This window comes from Hemiscyllium ocellatum, chromosome 46 (genome assembly GCF_020745735.1).
Source record: "Hemiscyllium ocellatum isolate sHemOce1 chromosome 46, sHemOce1.pat.X.cur, whole genome shotgun sequence".
In the NCBI taxonomy this organism is placed as follows: Eukaryota; Metazoa; Chordata; class Chondrichthyes; order Orectolobiformes; family Hemiscylliidae; genus Hemiscyllium; species Hemiscyllium ocellatum.
Window position 1 is genome coordinate 9,524,263 of NC_083446.1, and position 16,799 is coordinate 9,541,061.

Below are 16,799 nucleotides of genomic sequence, written 5' to 3' on the forward strand. Positions count from 1 at the left end.
GAGGGGTGTGGGGTATATCGGGGAGTGTTACAGTGAGGGGTGTGGGGTATATCGGGGAGTGTTACAGTGAGGGGTGTGGGGTATATCGGGGAGTGTTACAGTGAGGGGTGTGGGGTATATCGGGGAGTGTTACAGTGAGGGGTGTGGGGTATATCGGGGAGTGTTACAGTGAGGGGTGTGGGGTATATCGGGGAGTGTTACAGTGAGGGGTGTGGGGTATATCGGGGAGTGTTACAGTGAGGGGTGTGGGGTATATCAGAGAGTGTTACAGTGAGGGGTGTGGGGTATATCAGAGAGTGTTACAGTGAGGGGTGTGGGGTATATCAGAGAGTGTTACAGTGGGGGGTGTGGGGTATATCAGAGAGTGTTACAGTGAGGGGTGTGGGGTATATCAGAGAGTGTTACAGTGAGGGGTGTGGGGTATATCAGAGAGTGTTACAGTGAGGGGTGTGGGGTATATCAGAGAGTGTTACAGTGAGGGGTGTGGGGTATATCAGAGAGTGTTACAGTGAGGGGTGTGGGGTATATCAGAGAGTGTTACAGTGAGGGGTGTGGGGTATATCGGGGAGTGTTACAGTGAGGGGTGTGGGGTATATCGGGGAGTGTTACAGTGAGGGGTGTGGGGTATATCAGAGAGTGTTACAGTGAGGGGTGTGGGGTATATCAGAGAGTGTTACAGTGAGGGGTGTGGGGTATATCAGAGAGTGTTACAGTATGCACTGTTGTTCCCAACCCCGGTTACCAGCTGATGTACGCTGGTGCTGCGACACCTGGTGCTGCGACACCTGGTGCTGTGACACCTGGTGCTGCCTGTGATGTGTGAGATCAGTTGGTGCTATATCAGGCCCATGATCATTTCTGCCAAAAATGTGCCATCATGCCGTTCATAAATGTTGTCTCAAGTAACCCAGTCATTAATAGCTGCACAGTATTGGACATCAACACATTTCCCAGCAACTGGACCAAGACTCTGACCAGCTCTGACTGCATGAGACCCTGTTCTGACTGAGAATCACAGAGTCATAGAGATGTACGTCACAGAAACAGACCCTTCGGCCCAACTCGTCCATGCCGACCAGATATCCCAACCTAATCTAGTCCCACCTGCCAGCACCCGGCCCATATCCCTCCAAACCCTTCCTATTCATATCCCCATCCAGATGCCTCTTAAATGTTGTCATTGTACCAGCCTCCACCACTTCCTCTGGCAGCTCATTCCATACAGGTACCACCCTCTGGGTGAAAAAGTTGCCCCTTATGTCTCTTTTATATCTTTCCCCTCTCACCCTAAACCTATGCCCCTCTAGTTCTGGACTCCCCCACCCCAGGGAAAAGACATTGCCTATTCGCCCTATTCATGTCCCTTTGAGATACTTCTATAAGGTCAGCCCTCAGCCTCCGATACTCCAGGGGAAAACAGTCCCAACGTATTCAGCCCCTCTCTATAGCTGAAACAGCCCAATCCTGGCAACACCCTGGTTAATCTTTTGTGACCCCCCTTCAGGAGTTACACCATCCTTGCTGTAGGAGTACAAACAGAATTGAATGCAGTATTCTAAAAGTGTCCTCACCAAGGTCCTGAACAGCTCCAACGTGACCTCCCAACCCCTATCCTCAATGCTCTGACCAATGTAGGCAAGTGTGTCAAACAATGGCTTCACTACCCATTGCTGTGACCTGATAAAATCTTGTAAGCCTTTGTAAATACCTGAGTAATGGGTGCTTCAGCCTTCAGTGACCTGTGGGCCAGGACCAAGGATCTCTCTGTTCCAAACAGCTTCCTTCAGTCCTGCCATTCATGGAGTACTCCCCTGACCTGTTGCTCCCAAACAGCTGTCCACAGTGAATGGCAATGACCGCGCTCTGCCCCTTGGAGATAATCCCTTCAGGGCCTCAAATGGTCTCCTTCATCACAGGCAATTCCCACAGTCTTCCTCCTTCACTTCAGTCCTGGGCACTGTCTGATGGTAAAGCAATTCACAAAGGTGAGCGGGCAGAGGGCTGGCACGCAGACATATGGATTTGGCTAAACGTGGGTAAACTAGAGGGTCAGTACTGAGGTCGTACTCCTCACTGTAACACTCTCTGATATACTCCACACCCCTCACTGTAACATTCTCTGATATACCCTACACCCCTCACTGTAACACTCTCTGATATACCCCACACCCCTCAGTGTAACACTCTCTGATATATCCCACACCCCTCACTGTAACACTCTCTGATATACCCCACACCCCTCACTGTAACATTCTCTGATATACCCTACACCACTCACTGTAACACTCTCTGATATACCCCACACCCCTCAGTGTAACACTCTCTGATATATCCCACACCCCTCACTGTAACACTCTCTGATATACCCCACACCCCTCACTGTAACACTTTCTGATATACCCCTCCCTGTAACATTCTCTGATATACCCCACACCCCTCACTGTAACATTCTCTGATATACCCTACACCACTCACTGTAACACTCTCTGATATACCCCACACCCCTCAGTGTAACACTCTCTGATATATCCCACACCCCTCACTGTAACACTCTCTGATATACCCCACACCCCTCACTGTAACATTCTCTGATATACCCCACACCACTCACTGTAACACTCTCTGATATACCCCACACCCCTCAGTGTAACACTCTCTGATATATCCCACACCCCTCACTGTAACACTCTCTGATATACACCACACCCCTCACTGTAACACTCTCTGATATATGCCACACCCCTCACTGTAACACAGACTGGTATACACCACACTCCTCACTGGAACATACTCTGATATCTCCCCCCACCATCCCCCCACACACACTGACCCACACCGGGGTATAGCTCCCACACACACACTGACCCTCACTGGGGTACAGTCCCACACACACACACTGACGCTCGCTGGGGTACAGTCCCACACACACACTGACTCTCACTGGGGTACAGCCCCCACACACACACTGACCCTCACTGGGGTACAGTCCCACACACACACACTGACGCTCGCTGGGGTACAGTCCCACACACACACTGACTCTCACTGGGGTACAGCCCCCACACACACACTGACCCTCACTGGGGTACAGTCCCACACACACACACTGACTCTCGCTGGGGTACAGTCCCACACACACACACTGGCTCTCACTGGTGTATAGCTCCCACACACACACTGACTCTCACTGGGGTACAGCTCCCACACACACACACTGACTCTCGCTGGGGTACAGTCCCACACACACACTGACTCTCACTGGGGTACAGCTCCCACACACACACTGACTCTCACTGGGGTACAGTCCCACACACACACTGACTCTCACTGGGGTACAGCTCCCACACACACACTGACCCACACCGGGGTATAGCTCCCACACACACACTGACTCTCACTGGGGTACAGTCCCACACACACACACTGACTCTCACTGGGGTACAGCTCCCACACACACACACTGACTCTCACTGGGGTACAGCTCCCACACACACACACTGACTCTCGCTGGGGTACAGTCCCACACACACACTGACTCTCACTGGGGTATAGCTCCCACACACACACTGACTCTCACTGGGGTACAGTCCCACACACACACTGACTCTCACTGGGGTACAGCTCCCACACACACACTGACCCACACCGGGGTATAGCTCCCACACACACACTGACTCTCACTGGGGTACAGTCCCACACACACACACTGACTCTCACTGGGGTACAGCTCCCACACACACACACTGACTCTCACTGGTGTATAGCTCCCACACACACACACACACACAGACCCACACTGGGGTACAGTCCCACACACACACTGACTCTCACTGGGGTACAGTCCCACACACACACCGACTCTCACTGGGGTACAGTCCCACACACACTGACCCTCCCTGGGGTACAGTCCCACACACACACTGACCCTCCCTGGGGTACAGTCCCACACACACACTGACCCTCACTGGGGTACAGTCCCACACACACACTGACTCTCACTGGGGTACAGCCCCCCCCACACACACTGACCCTCACTGGGGTACAGTCCCACACACACACTGACTCTCACTGGGGTACAGTCCCACACACACACTGACTCTCACTGGAGTACAGCCCCCCACACACACACTGACTCTCACTGGGGTACAGTCCCACACACACACTGACCCTCACTGGGGTACAGCTCCCACACACACACTGACCCACACTGGGGTACAGTCCCACACACACACTGACCCTCACTGGGTACAGTCCCACACACACACTGACTCTCACTGGGGTACAGCTCCCACACACACACTGACCCTCACTGGGGTACAGTCCCACACACACACTGACTCTCACTGGGGTACAGCTCCCACACACACACTTACCCACACCGGGGTATAGCTCCCACACACACACTGACTCTCACTGGGGTATAGCTCCCACACACACACACTGACTCTCGCTGGGGTACAGTCCCACACACACACTGACTCTCACTGGGGTACAGCCCCCACACACACACTGACCCTCACTGGGGTACAGTCCCACACACACACACTGACTCTCACTGGGGTACAGTCCCACACACACACTGACCCTCACTGGGGTACAGTCCCAGTGAGAGTCACTGTGTGTACGTAGGTGAGCTGTACCCCAGTGAGGGTCAGTGTGTGTGTGGGACTGTACCCCAGGGAGAGTCAGTGTGTGTGTGGGAACTGTACCCCAGTGAGGGTCAGTGTGTGTGTGGGACTGTACCCCAGTGAGGGTCAGTGTGTGTGTGGGAGCTGTACGCCAGTGTGGGTCACTGTGTGTGTGGGACTGTACCCCAGGGAGAGTCAGTGTGTGTGTGGGACTGTACCCCGGTGAGGGTCAGTGTGTGTGTGGGAGCTGTACCCCAGTGAGGGTCAGTGTGTGTGACTGTAACCCAGTGAGGGTCAATGTTTGTATCGAACAGAGTCAGAGAGTCACAGAGTCCTCCAGCTCAGTGACAGGCCTTTCAGCCCAAACTGGTCCATGCTGACCAAAATGGTCGTCCACACTAACCCCATGTCCCTGCACTTGGCCCATATCCTTCTAACCCTTTCCTACCCATGGATTTGTCCCGATGCCTTTTCAATGTTGTTAATGTTCCCACCTCAACCACTTCCTCTGACAGCTCATTCCATCTGTGTACCACCCTCTGGGTAAAATGGTGCCCCTCAGGTTCCCTTTTATTCTTTCCCCTCTCACCTTAAACTGATGCCCTCTAGTCCTCGATTCCCCGACCCTGGGGAAAAGACTGAGTGCGGTCACCCTGTCCATGCCTCTCATGATCTTATACACCTCTATAAGGACCCCCCTTCAGCCTCCTACGCTCTAACGGAAACAGCCCTCGCTTGTCCAACCTCTCCCTATAACTCAGACCCTGGAGTCCTGCCAACATCCTTGTAAATTCCTCCCGCACCCTTTCCAGTTTAATAACATCCTTCCAATCACACGGGGACCACAACTGAACACAATACTCCAAGTGCGGCCTCACCAACCTCCTGTACAACTGCAACATACCTCCCCAACGTCTATCCTCAAGGTCCTGACTGATGAAGGTCAGTGTACCAAAAGCCTTCCTCACTGCCCTGTCTACCTGGGACTCCATTCTCAGAGAACCCTGCACCTGAACTCCAAGGTTCCTCTGTCCCACTACACTCCTTAAGGCCCGAACGTTCACCAGGAAACTCCTGCCTTGATTTGACTTTCCAAAATATTTTTTCCAGTGACAGTCAGTACGTGTGTGTGGGACACGTTTCCCAGACAGTGCAGCACTCCCTCATTACTGACCCTCCGACAGTGTGGCATCAGTTTAAGGTGAGAGGGGAAAGAATAAAAGGGAACCTGAGGGGCACCATTTTACCCAGAGGGTGGTACGCAGATGGAATGAGCTGTCAGAGGAAGTGGTTGAGGTGGGAACATTAACAACATGTGACCCTCTGACAGTGCGGCGCTGCCTCAGTACTGACCCTCCGACAGTGCGGCACTCCCTCAGTACTGACCCTCCGACAGTGCTGCACTCCCTCGGTACTGACCCTCCGACAGTGCGGCACTCCCTCAGTACTGACCCTCCGACAGTGCAGCACTCCCTCAGTTCTGACCCTCCGACAGTGCAGCACTCCCTCAGTACTGACCCTCCGACAGTGCAACACTCCCTCGGTACTGACCCTCCGACAGTGCGGCACTCCCTCGGTACTGACCCTCCGACAGTGCTGCACTCCCTCGGTACTGACCCTCCGACAGTGCTGCACTCCCTCGGTACTGACCCTCCGACAGTGCAACACTCCCTCAGTACTGACCCTCCGACAGTGCGGCACTCCCTCAGTACTGACCCTCCGACAGTGCGGCACTCCCTCAGTACTGACCCTCCGACAGTGCTGCACTTCCTCAGTACTGACCCTCCGACAGTGCTGCACTCCCTCGGTACTGACCCTCTGACAGTGCGGCACTCCTTTGGTACTGACCCTCCGACAGTGCAGCACACCCTCGGCACTGACCCTCCGACAGTGCGGCACTCCCTCGGTACTGACCCTCCGACAGTGCGGCACTCCCTCGGCACTGACCCTCCGACAGTGCGGCACTCCCTCGGTACTGACCCTCCGACAGTGCGGCACTCCCTCGGTACTGACCCTCCGACAGTGCAACGCTCCCTCGGTACTGACCCTCCGACAGTGCAACGCTCCCTCGGCACTGACCCTCCGACAGTGCAACGCTCCCTCAGTACTGACCCTCCGACAGTGCGGCACTCCCTCAGTACTGACCCTCCGACAGTGCTGCACTTCCTCAGTACTGACCCTCCGACAGTGCTGCACTCCCTCGGTACTGACCCTCTGACAGTGCGGCACTCCTTTGGTACTGACCCTCCGACAGTGCAGCACACCCTCGGCACTGACCCTCCGACAGTGCGGCACTCCCTCGGTACTGACCCTCCGACAGTGCGGCACTCCCTCGGCACTGACCCTCCGACAGTGCGGCACTCCCTCGGTACTGACCCTCCGACAGTGCGGCACTCCCTCGGTACTGACCCTCCGACAGTGCAACGCTCCCTCGGTACTGACCCTCCGACAGTGCAACGCTCCCTCGGCACTGACCCTCCGACAGTGCAACGCTCCCTCGGCACTGACCCTCCGACAGTGCAACGCTCCCTCAGTACTGACCCTCCGACAGTGCGGCACTCCCTCAGTACTGACCCTCCGACAGTGCGGCTCTCCCTCAGTACTGACCCTCCGACAGTGCGGCGCTCCCTCAGCACTGACCCTCCGACAGTGCGGCGCTCCCTCAGCACTGACCCTCCGACAGTGCGGCGCTCCCTCAGCACTGACCCTCCGACAGTGCGGCGCTCCCTCAGCACTGACCCTCCGACAGTGCGGCGCTCCCTCAGTACTGACCCTCCGACAGTGCGGCGCTCCCTCAGCACTGACCCTCTGACAGTGCGGCACTCCCTCAGTACTGACCCTCCGACAGTGCGGCGCTCCCTCAGCACTGACCCTCCGACAGTGCTGCACTCCCTTGGTACTGATCATGATGACCACTTCCCCAGGCACATTTCCCGCCTCTCACTGAATAACCTTTCGTTCCTCCCGTATTCCTCCATTTGCCTTTGTATCTCGTTCACTCCTCCCCCCATCCCCGTCCCCCTCTCCTCCTCGTCTCTCCCTCTCGCTGCCCACCTTCCTCCCCTCTCTCTGTCCTCCCCACGCCTCTCTCTCTCTGTCCTTTCACCTTTGACCTTTCCTCGTGCGCCCTCCACCTCCTCCCAGCGTTCCTCGCTCCCTCTTCCCTCCGTTTCCCCCCTCGCACCACTCCACCTCTCTCTCTCTCTCCGGGAGACAAATTCCTCCCCTGGTATTCAAACTGGCGTCGAGGAAGGGGTCCCTGACCCTGGGTGGAGGTCCGTGCTTTCGATAAGTTGACGCTCCGGCCTCCGCATGGGCAGATATATCGCCCCCTGCAGAGTCGGAGGCCCTGGGGGGTAGGGACGTGTGAGCGACTCCACACCCAACCCCTCGTCAGTTGCGACAACACACAGTCAATGTTTTGTCAGTTTCGAAGCTCACAGCATTTGAACAACACACACACTCCTTGTTAATTTTACAGCACCCAGTCAGTGTCGTGTCAGTTTCGACAACCCGCACCCAACCCCTCGTCAATTTCAACAGCGCACAGTCATGGAGTCATCAAGATGTACAGCACGGAAACAGACCCTTCGGCCCAACCCCTCCATACTGACCATAGAGTCACAGAGATGTACAGCATGGAAACAGACCCTTCGGCACAACCCCTCCATACTGACCATAGAGTCATAGAGATGTACAGCACAGAAACAGACCCTTCGGCCCAACCCGTCCATGCCGACCAGATATCCCAACCCAATCTAGTCCCACCTGCCAGCACCCGGCCCATATCCCCCCAAACCCTTCCTATTCATATCCCCATCCAGATGCCTTTTAAATGTTGTCATTGTACCAGCCTCCACCACTTCCTCTGGCAGCTCATTCCATACACGTACCACCCTCTGGGTGAAAAAGTTGCCCCTTAGGTCTCTTTTATATCTTTCCCCCCTCACCCTAAACCTATGCCCCTCTAGTTCTGGACTCCCCGACCCCAGGGAAAAGACTTTGTTTATTTATTCTATCCATGCCCCTCATAATTTTATAAACTTGTATAAGGTCACCCCTCAGCCTCCGACGCTCCAGGGAAAACAGCCCCAGCCTGTTCAGCCTCTCCCTGTCGCTCAAACCCTCCAATCCTGGCAACATCCTTGTAAATCTTTTCTGAACCCTTTCAAGTTTCACAACATCTTTCCGATAGGAAGGAGACCAAAATTGCACGCAATATTCCAACAGTGGCCTAACCAATGTCCTGTACAGCCGTAACATGGCCTCCCAACTCCTGTACTCAATACTCTGACCAATAAAGGAAAGCATACTAAACGCTGCCTTCACTATCCTATCTACCTGTGACTCCACTTTCAAGGAGCTATGAACCTGCACTCCAAGGTCTCTTTGTTCAGCAACCCTCCCCAGGACCTTACCATTAAGTGTATAAGTCCCGCTAAGATTTGTTTTCCCAAAATGCAGCACCTTGTATTTATCTAAATTAAACTCCATCTGCCACTTTTCAGCCCATTGGCCCATCTGGTCCAGATCCCGTTGTAATCTGAGGTAACCTTCCTCGCTGTCCACTACCCCTCCAATTTTGGTGTCATCTGCAAACTTACTAACTCTACCTCTTATGCTCACACCCAAATCATTTATATAAATGACAAAAAGTAGAGGGCCCAGCACCGATCGTTGTGGCACTCCACTGGTCACAGGCCTCCAGTCTGAAAAACAACCCTCCACCACCACCCTCTGTCTTCTACCTTTGAGCCAGTTCTGTATCCAAATGGCTAGTTCTCCCTGTATTCTATGAAATCTAACCTTGCTAACCAGTCTCCCATGGGGAAGCTTGGCGAATGCCCTACTGAAGTCCATATGGATCACATCTACTGCTCTGCCCTCATCAATCCTCTTTGTTAATTCTTCAAAAAACTCAATCAAGTTTGTGAGACATGATTTCCCACACACAAAGCCATGTTGACTATCCCTAATCAGTCCTTGCCTTTCCAAATACATGTCCATCCTGTCCCTCAGGATTCCCTCCAACAACTTGCCCACCACCGAGGTCAGGCTCACTGGTCTATAGTTCCCTGGCTTGTCTTTACTGCCCTTCTTAAACAGTGGCACCACGTTTGCCAACCTTCAGTCTTCCAGCACCTCACCTGTGACTATCGATGATACAAATATCTCAGCAAGAGACCCAGCAATCACTTCTCTGGCTTCCCACAGAGTTCTCGGGTACACCTGATCAGGTCCTGGGGATTTATCCACCTTTATATGTTTCAAGACATCCAGCACTTCCTCCTCTGTAATCTGGACATTTTGCAAGATGTCACCATCTATTTCCCTACAGTCTATACCTTCCATCTCCTTTTCCACAGTAAATACTGATGCAAAATATTCATTAGTTCTCCCCCATTTTCTGTGGCCCCACACAAAGACCGCCTTGCTGATCTTTGAGGGGCCCTATTCTCTCCCTAGTTACCCTTTTGTCTTCTGAAACTGACAAGACATTGTGTGTTCAAATTGATGAAAAGTTGACAGTGTCTTGGTGAAATTGACAATGCTGAGAGCACGTATATTTCAAACTGACAAGATATTCACTGTGTGTTGCTCCAACATAGCTCCATGAAAGTGGAGTCGCAGGTAGATAGGATAGTGAAGGCAGCGTTTGGTATGCATTCCTTTATTGGTCAGAGTATTGAGTACAGGAGTTGGGAGGTCATGTTGCGGCTGTACAGGACATTGGTTAGGCCACTGTTGGAATATTGCGTGCAATTCTGGTCTCCTTCCTATCGGAAAGATGTTGTGAAACTTGAAAGGGTTCAGAAAAGATTTACGAGGGCGTTGCCAGGGTTGGAGGAACTGAGCTACAGGGAGAGGCAGAACAGGCTGGGGCTGTTTTCCCTGGAGCGTCGGAGGCTGAGGGGTGACCGTATAGAGGTTTACAAAATTATGAGGGTCATGGGTAGAGTGAATAGACAAAGTCTTTTCCCTGGGGTCGGGGAGTCCAGAACTAGAGGGGCATAGGTTTAGGGTGAGAGGGGAAAGATATAAAAGAGACCTAAGGGGCAACTTTTTCACCAAGAGGGTGGTACGTGTGTGGAATGAGCTGCCAGAGGAAGTGGTGGAGGCTGGTACAATTGCAACATTTAAGAGGCATTTGGATGGGGATATGAATAGGAAGGGTTTGGAGGGATATGGGCCGGGTGCTGGCAGGTGGGACTAGATTGGGTAGGGATATCTGGTCGGCATGGATGGGTTGGACCGAAGGGTCTGTTTCTGTGCTGGACATCACTATGACTCGATGTGAAAGTCGCGGAGGAACGAAGAGTCCATGTTATCCCCCTCAACATGTCGCTGTTCCTGTTCCCACCTTCAGCTATTCCCTCAGCCTCTCATCCCTCACCAAACACCACTCTCAACCCCTCCCCCAAGTCATCTCACTTGACCCTTCACCCTGCTTCCTGAGCATTTGATTTCCTTGTCCCTGGGGCACTGGGTGGGTATCACCTCGACATCCCCAGTTGCTCCCCTTGAGAAGGTGGGAGGTGAGCGGCCATCTTGAACCACTGCAGCCCGTGTGCTGTGGGTTAGACCCACAATGCACTGGGGGAGGGAGCACTCCCTCAGTACTGACCATCCGACAGTGCCCACTCCCTCAGTACTGACCCTCTGACAGTGCGGCACTCCCTCAGCACTGACCCTCTGACAGTGCCCACTCCCTCAGTACTGACCCTCCGACAGTGCAGCACTCCCTCAGTACTGACCCTCCGACAGTGCGGCACTCCCTCAGTACTGACCCTCCGACAGTGCCCACTCCTTCAGTACTGACCCTCTGACAGTGCGGCACCCTCTCAGCACTGACCCTCCGACAGTGCCCACTCCTTCAGTACTGACCTTCTGACAGTGCCCACTCCCTCAGCACTGACCCTCCGACAGTGCGGCACTCCCTCAGCACTGACCCTCCGACAGTGCGGCACTCCCTCAGTACTGACCCTCCAACAGTGCGGCACTCCCTCAGTACTGACCCTCCGACAGTGCCCACTCCCTCAGCACTGACCCTCCAACAGTGCCCACTCCCTCAGTACTGACCCTCCGACAGTGCGGCACTCCCTCAGCACTGACCCTCAGACAGTGCGGCACTCCCTCAGTACTGACCCTCCGACAGTGCGGCACTCTGTAATGCCAGTGCTGATAGGATGCATGTGGGAGGCTGAATGGCCTCTGCCTGTTTCTGTTGTGTCCTAATTTGCTTTGAACCTGTTTTTCCTAAACCAGTTGTACAAGCTAACTTGATTTGACGGGAGATATCCAGGGAGCACACGCTGTTAATGGTTGAGAAATCAGCGAGACAAAGATGGCACTCTGATAACTTGGTGAGATATAGTGATTGTGTTCCATTTTCTACTGATAATCAGAGTGAGACAGCAGACGATCCCAGCCCCCTGAGATATGCCGGGATCAGAATTCTTTTTGTTCATCTAGACACACAGTTTCAGCAATGTTTCATCTCCAAGTTGGATTTGCATTAACACAACAGCCTCAGGGTTTCGCGCTGAGACTCCCACAGCCGGTGATTTATTTGCTCAAATGTCACAGATGTGCGAAGGTAGAGAAGAGGTACTGCCACTTATCACAGAGCAAGCACTGCACCCTCAGTACCGACCCTCCGACAGTGCGGCACTCCCTCAGTACCGACCCTCCGACAGTGCGGCACTCCCTCAGTACTGACCCTCCGACAGTGCGGCACTCCCTCAGTACTGACCCTCCGACAGTGCGGCACTCCCTCAGTACTGACCCTCCGACAGTGCGGCACTCCCTCAGCACTGACCCTCCGACAGTGCGGCACTCCCTCAGTACTGACCCTCCGACAGTGCGGCACTCCCTCAGCACTGACCCTCCGACAGTGCAGCACTTCCTCAGTACTGACCCTCCGACCGTACGGCACTCCCTCAGCACTGACCTCCGACAGTGTGGCACTCCCTCAGTACTGACCCTCTGACATGTGACACTTCCTCACCACTGACCCTCCGAAAATGCGACACTCCATCAGTACTGACCCTCTGACAGTGCGGCAATCCCTCAGTACTAACCCTCCGATAGTGCGGCACTTCCTCTGTACTGACCCTCCGATAGTTCAGTGCTCCCTCAGTAATGACCCTCCGACAATGCGGCACTACCTCAGTACTGACCCTCAGACAGTGCGGCACTCGTCAGTACTGACCCTCCGACAGTGCGGCACTCCCTCAGTAATGACCCTCCGACAATGCGGCACTACCTCAGTACTGACCCTCAGACAGTGCGGCACTCGTCAGTACTGACCCTCCGACAGTGCGGCACTCCCTCAGCACTGACCCTCCGAAAATGCGACACTGCCTCAGTACTGACCCTCCGACAGTGCGGCACTCGTCAGTACTGACCCTCCGACAGTGCGGTACTCCCTCAGCACTGACCCTCCGAAAATGCGGCACTCCCTCAGTACTGACACTCAGACAGAGCGACACTCCCTCATCACTGACCTTCTGACAGTGCAGCACTCCCTCACCACTGACCCTACGAAAATGCGGTCTCCCTCAGCAGTGACCCTCCGACAGTGTGGTGCTCCCTCAGTACTGACCCTCTGACAATGCGGCACTCCCTCAGTACTGACCCTTCGACAGTGCAGCACTCCCTCAGCACTGACCCTCCGACAGTGCGGCACTCCCTCAGTACTGACCCTCCGACAGTGCGGCACTCCCTCAGTACTGACCCTCCAACAGTGCGGCACGCCCTCAGTACTGACCCTCCAACAGTGCGGCACTCCCTCAGTGCTGACCCTCCGACAGGGCCCACTCCCTCAGCACTGACCCTCTGACAATGCGGCACTCCCTCAGCACTGACCCTCTGACCGTGCGGCACTCCCTCAGCACTGACCCTCTGACCGTGCGGCACTCCCTCAGCACTGACCCTCTGACAATGCGGCACTCCCTCAGTACTGACCCTCTGACCGTGCGGCACTCCCTCAGCACTGACCCTCTGACCGTGCGGCACTCCCTCAGTACTGACCCACTGCTCCAGCTCCCGGTCTCTGCTCCGTCTCTGGGATCCCCAGTGTCCCCCTCACTCCGGACTCTCCCGTTGAACTGAATTCGGGAGGAACCTCAATTATCTGAGCGACACGGGCCGGGGAGTGCTTTCTTCGGATAATCGAATGCTGGACAACACAGTTTATCCAAGCGACCGTGTTCGGATAATTGGAAATTCGGATAATCGATGTTCGGATAATCGAGGTCCCACTGGTACCTGGCCTTTACCCAGAGATAGAGATTGGCCGAACCAGGAGGTTTATCCTGCACCAACCTGCGTCTGCCACTAGATGGAACCCCGTCACTATTTTAACTTTTAATTGTAATCGTTATTTCAGTATTTCTGTCCAAGTTACATTTCTCTGCCTATGTTTACGTTCATATTATTTCCTGATGAATGCAAGTTTCAAGGAGTATTCACCATTTCAGCTTCACCATGTATTACAGTTGCTTTCTGCTGAGAAAGATCCAGAAATCGCTCACTTTACAGAACTCGTTTTATTTCTCGGGGTTTATTCAGTTTGCTAAGTTAGTCCAGTTTTGAAAACCACAGCCCTGTACACATCCTGTCAGCATTTCCACCCTGTTCAGTGTCTTACTGTTACCAAGCAAGAAATGTCCAGGAGAACCTAACTCCAGTTTTAACACTGATCCGTATGGAAATACACGACTCACTTAAAGCTGTTTGACTTTGGAGTCATAGAGATGTACAGCACAGAAACAGACCCTTCGGCCCAACCCGTCCATCCCGACCAGATATCCCAACCCAAGCTAGTCCCACCTGCCAGCACCCGGCCCATATCCCTCCAAACCCTTCCTATTCATGTCCCCATCCAAATGCCTCTTAAATGTTGTCATTGTACCAGCCTCCACCACTTCCTCTGGCAGCTCATTCCACACACGTACCACCCTCTGTGTGAAATAGTTACCCCTTAGGTCTATTTTATATCTTCCCCCTCTCACCCTAAACCTATACCCCTCTAGTTCTGGACTCCCCCCCACCCCAGGGAAAAGACTTTGCCTATTTACCCTATCCATGTGCCTCATAATTTTGTAAATCTCTATAAGGTCACCCCTCAGCCTCCGACGCTCCAGGGAAAACAGCCCCAGCCTGTTCAGCCTCTCTCTGTAGCTCAGATCCTCCAACCCTGGCAACACCCTTGTAAATCTTTTCTGAACCCTTTCAAGTTTCACAAATTCTTTCCGATAGGAAGGAGACCAGAATTGCACGCAATATTCCAACAGTGGCCTAACCAATATCCTGTACAGCAGCAACATGGCCTCCCAACTCCTGTACTCAGTGCACTGACCAATAAAGGAAAGCATACCAAACGCCTTCTTCACTATCCTATCTACCTGTGACTCCACTTTCAAGGAGCTATGAACCTGCACTCCAAGGTCTCTTTGTTCAGCAACACTCCCTAGGACCTTACCATTAAGTGCATAAGTCCTGCTAAGATTTACTTTCCCAAAATGCAGCACCTCGTATTTATCTGAATTAAACTCCATCTGCCACTTCTCAGCCCATTGGCCCATCTGGTCCAGATCCTGTTGTAATCTGAGGTAACCTTAAATGCCAAAATGTCCAAGGACACCACAACCTTCAGTGAGGACTTGCCGCAGGTAACTCCAGGACATTTGCGGACGTGTTGAAGTTGCATTAAATGTGATTTTTCTTTCTTTTAAGGAAAGGATCTCCAGCCATGAGGACCACAGATACAATTTAATGGCCAGAGAGAGAGATATCCTAGACTGTCACACCTGATGAGGTGCCAAGGAAGTTTGAAAAGGATGGACCGACAAAGAGAGGAATGTGTTACACATTGAACTGTGACCTCTTGGGAGTTACCTCAGAAGGTGAACCTGTCTGGATAGCAGTCTGGATGTGAGAGATACGTACTGTGTCATTTCCCTTGAAGAGTCTACAAGGACAGGGGTTAGAAGCCTGGTCTGTGTGCGCGGGTGAGCTAGGGTGCCTGTGCACTAGTTAGTGTTCACGCGCTCGTGCGCTTTGAACATCACACCAAAGAACTACTCAGTAGTCACTCCTGCATTTCAGGTAAATGGATCTCACTCTGAGCATGAGAGGCCAGTCAGATGGAAGGAGGTGAAACGATGGGCTGCTCACTCTGAGCACTGCTGGGCGACAGGTCAAAATGAAACGGTGGGAAAGAATTTTAATGAACCTGCCAAGGCGAGAATCCCAAACCCAACTGCCTGCCCGGAAACATTCCACTGTTGTATGTTCTACAACATTACAGCGCAGTACAGAGCTTTATGGAACCACTCAGCTAATAAAGTAAGTTAGACACATCGAACTTAGAACATTACAGCGCAGTACAGGCCCTTTATGGAACCGTTTGGCTCATAAAGGACATTAGATTAATACAACCTAGACTTTGACAGCACAATACACCCCCTTTTATGGAACACTGCCTCACTGCACCAGGGATCCGGGTTCAATTCCTGCCTCAGGCGACTGTCTGTGTGGAGTTTGCACATTCTCCCCAGTGTCTGCGTGGGTTTCCTCCGGGTGCTCCGGTTTCCTCCCACAGTCCAAAGATGTGCAGGTTAGGGTGGATTGACCGTGCTAAATTGCCCGTAGTGTTAGGTGCAGGGGTAAATGTAGGGGAATGGGTCTGGGTGGGTGCGCTTCGGCGGGTCGGTGTGGACTTGTTGGGCCGAAGGGCCTGTTTCCACACTGTAAGTAATCTAATCTAATCTACTCTTCACACACAATCCAGAGACAGAACAGCAAGATCGGACAAACTTTACCATTGTTTTGGACTCTGCATTTTTGTGAGTGTGTGTGTGTGTGTACGTCTATGTGTGTGTCTGTGTGTGTGTGTCTGTTTGTGTGAGTGTGTGTGTCTGTGTGTGTGCGGGTGTGAATGTCTGTGTGTGTGTGTGTGTGTGTATGTCTATGTGTGTGTGTCTGCCTCTGTGTGTGTATGTCGATGTGTGTGTTTTACATATGTCTGTGAGTGTGTCTGTGTGTGCGAGTGTGAGTGTGTGTGTGTGAGTGTCTGTATGTGTGTGCCTGTCTGTGTGTGTTTGTGTGTGTCGGTCTATGTGTGTTTGTGTGTGTGTGTGTGTGTGTTTGTCTGTGTGTGTGAGT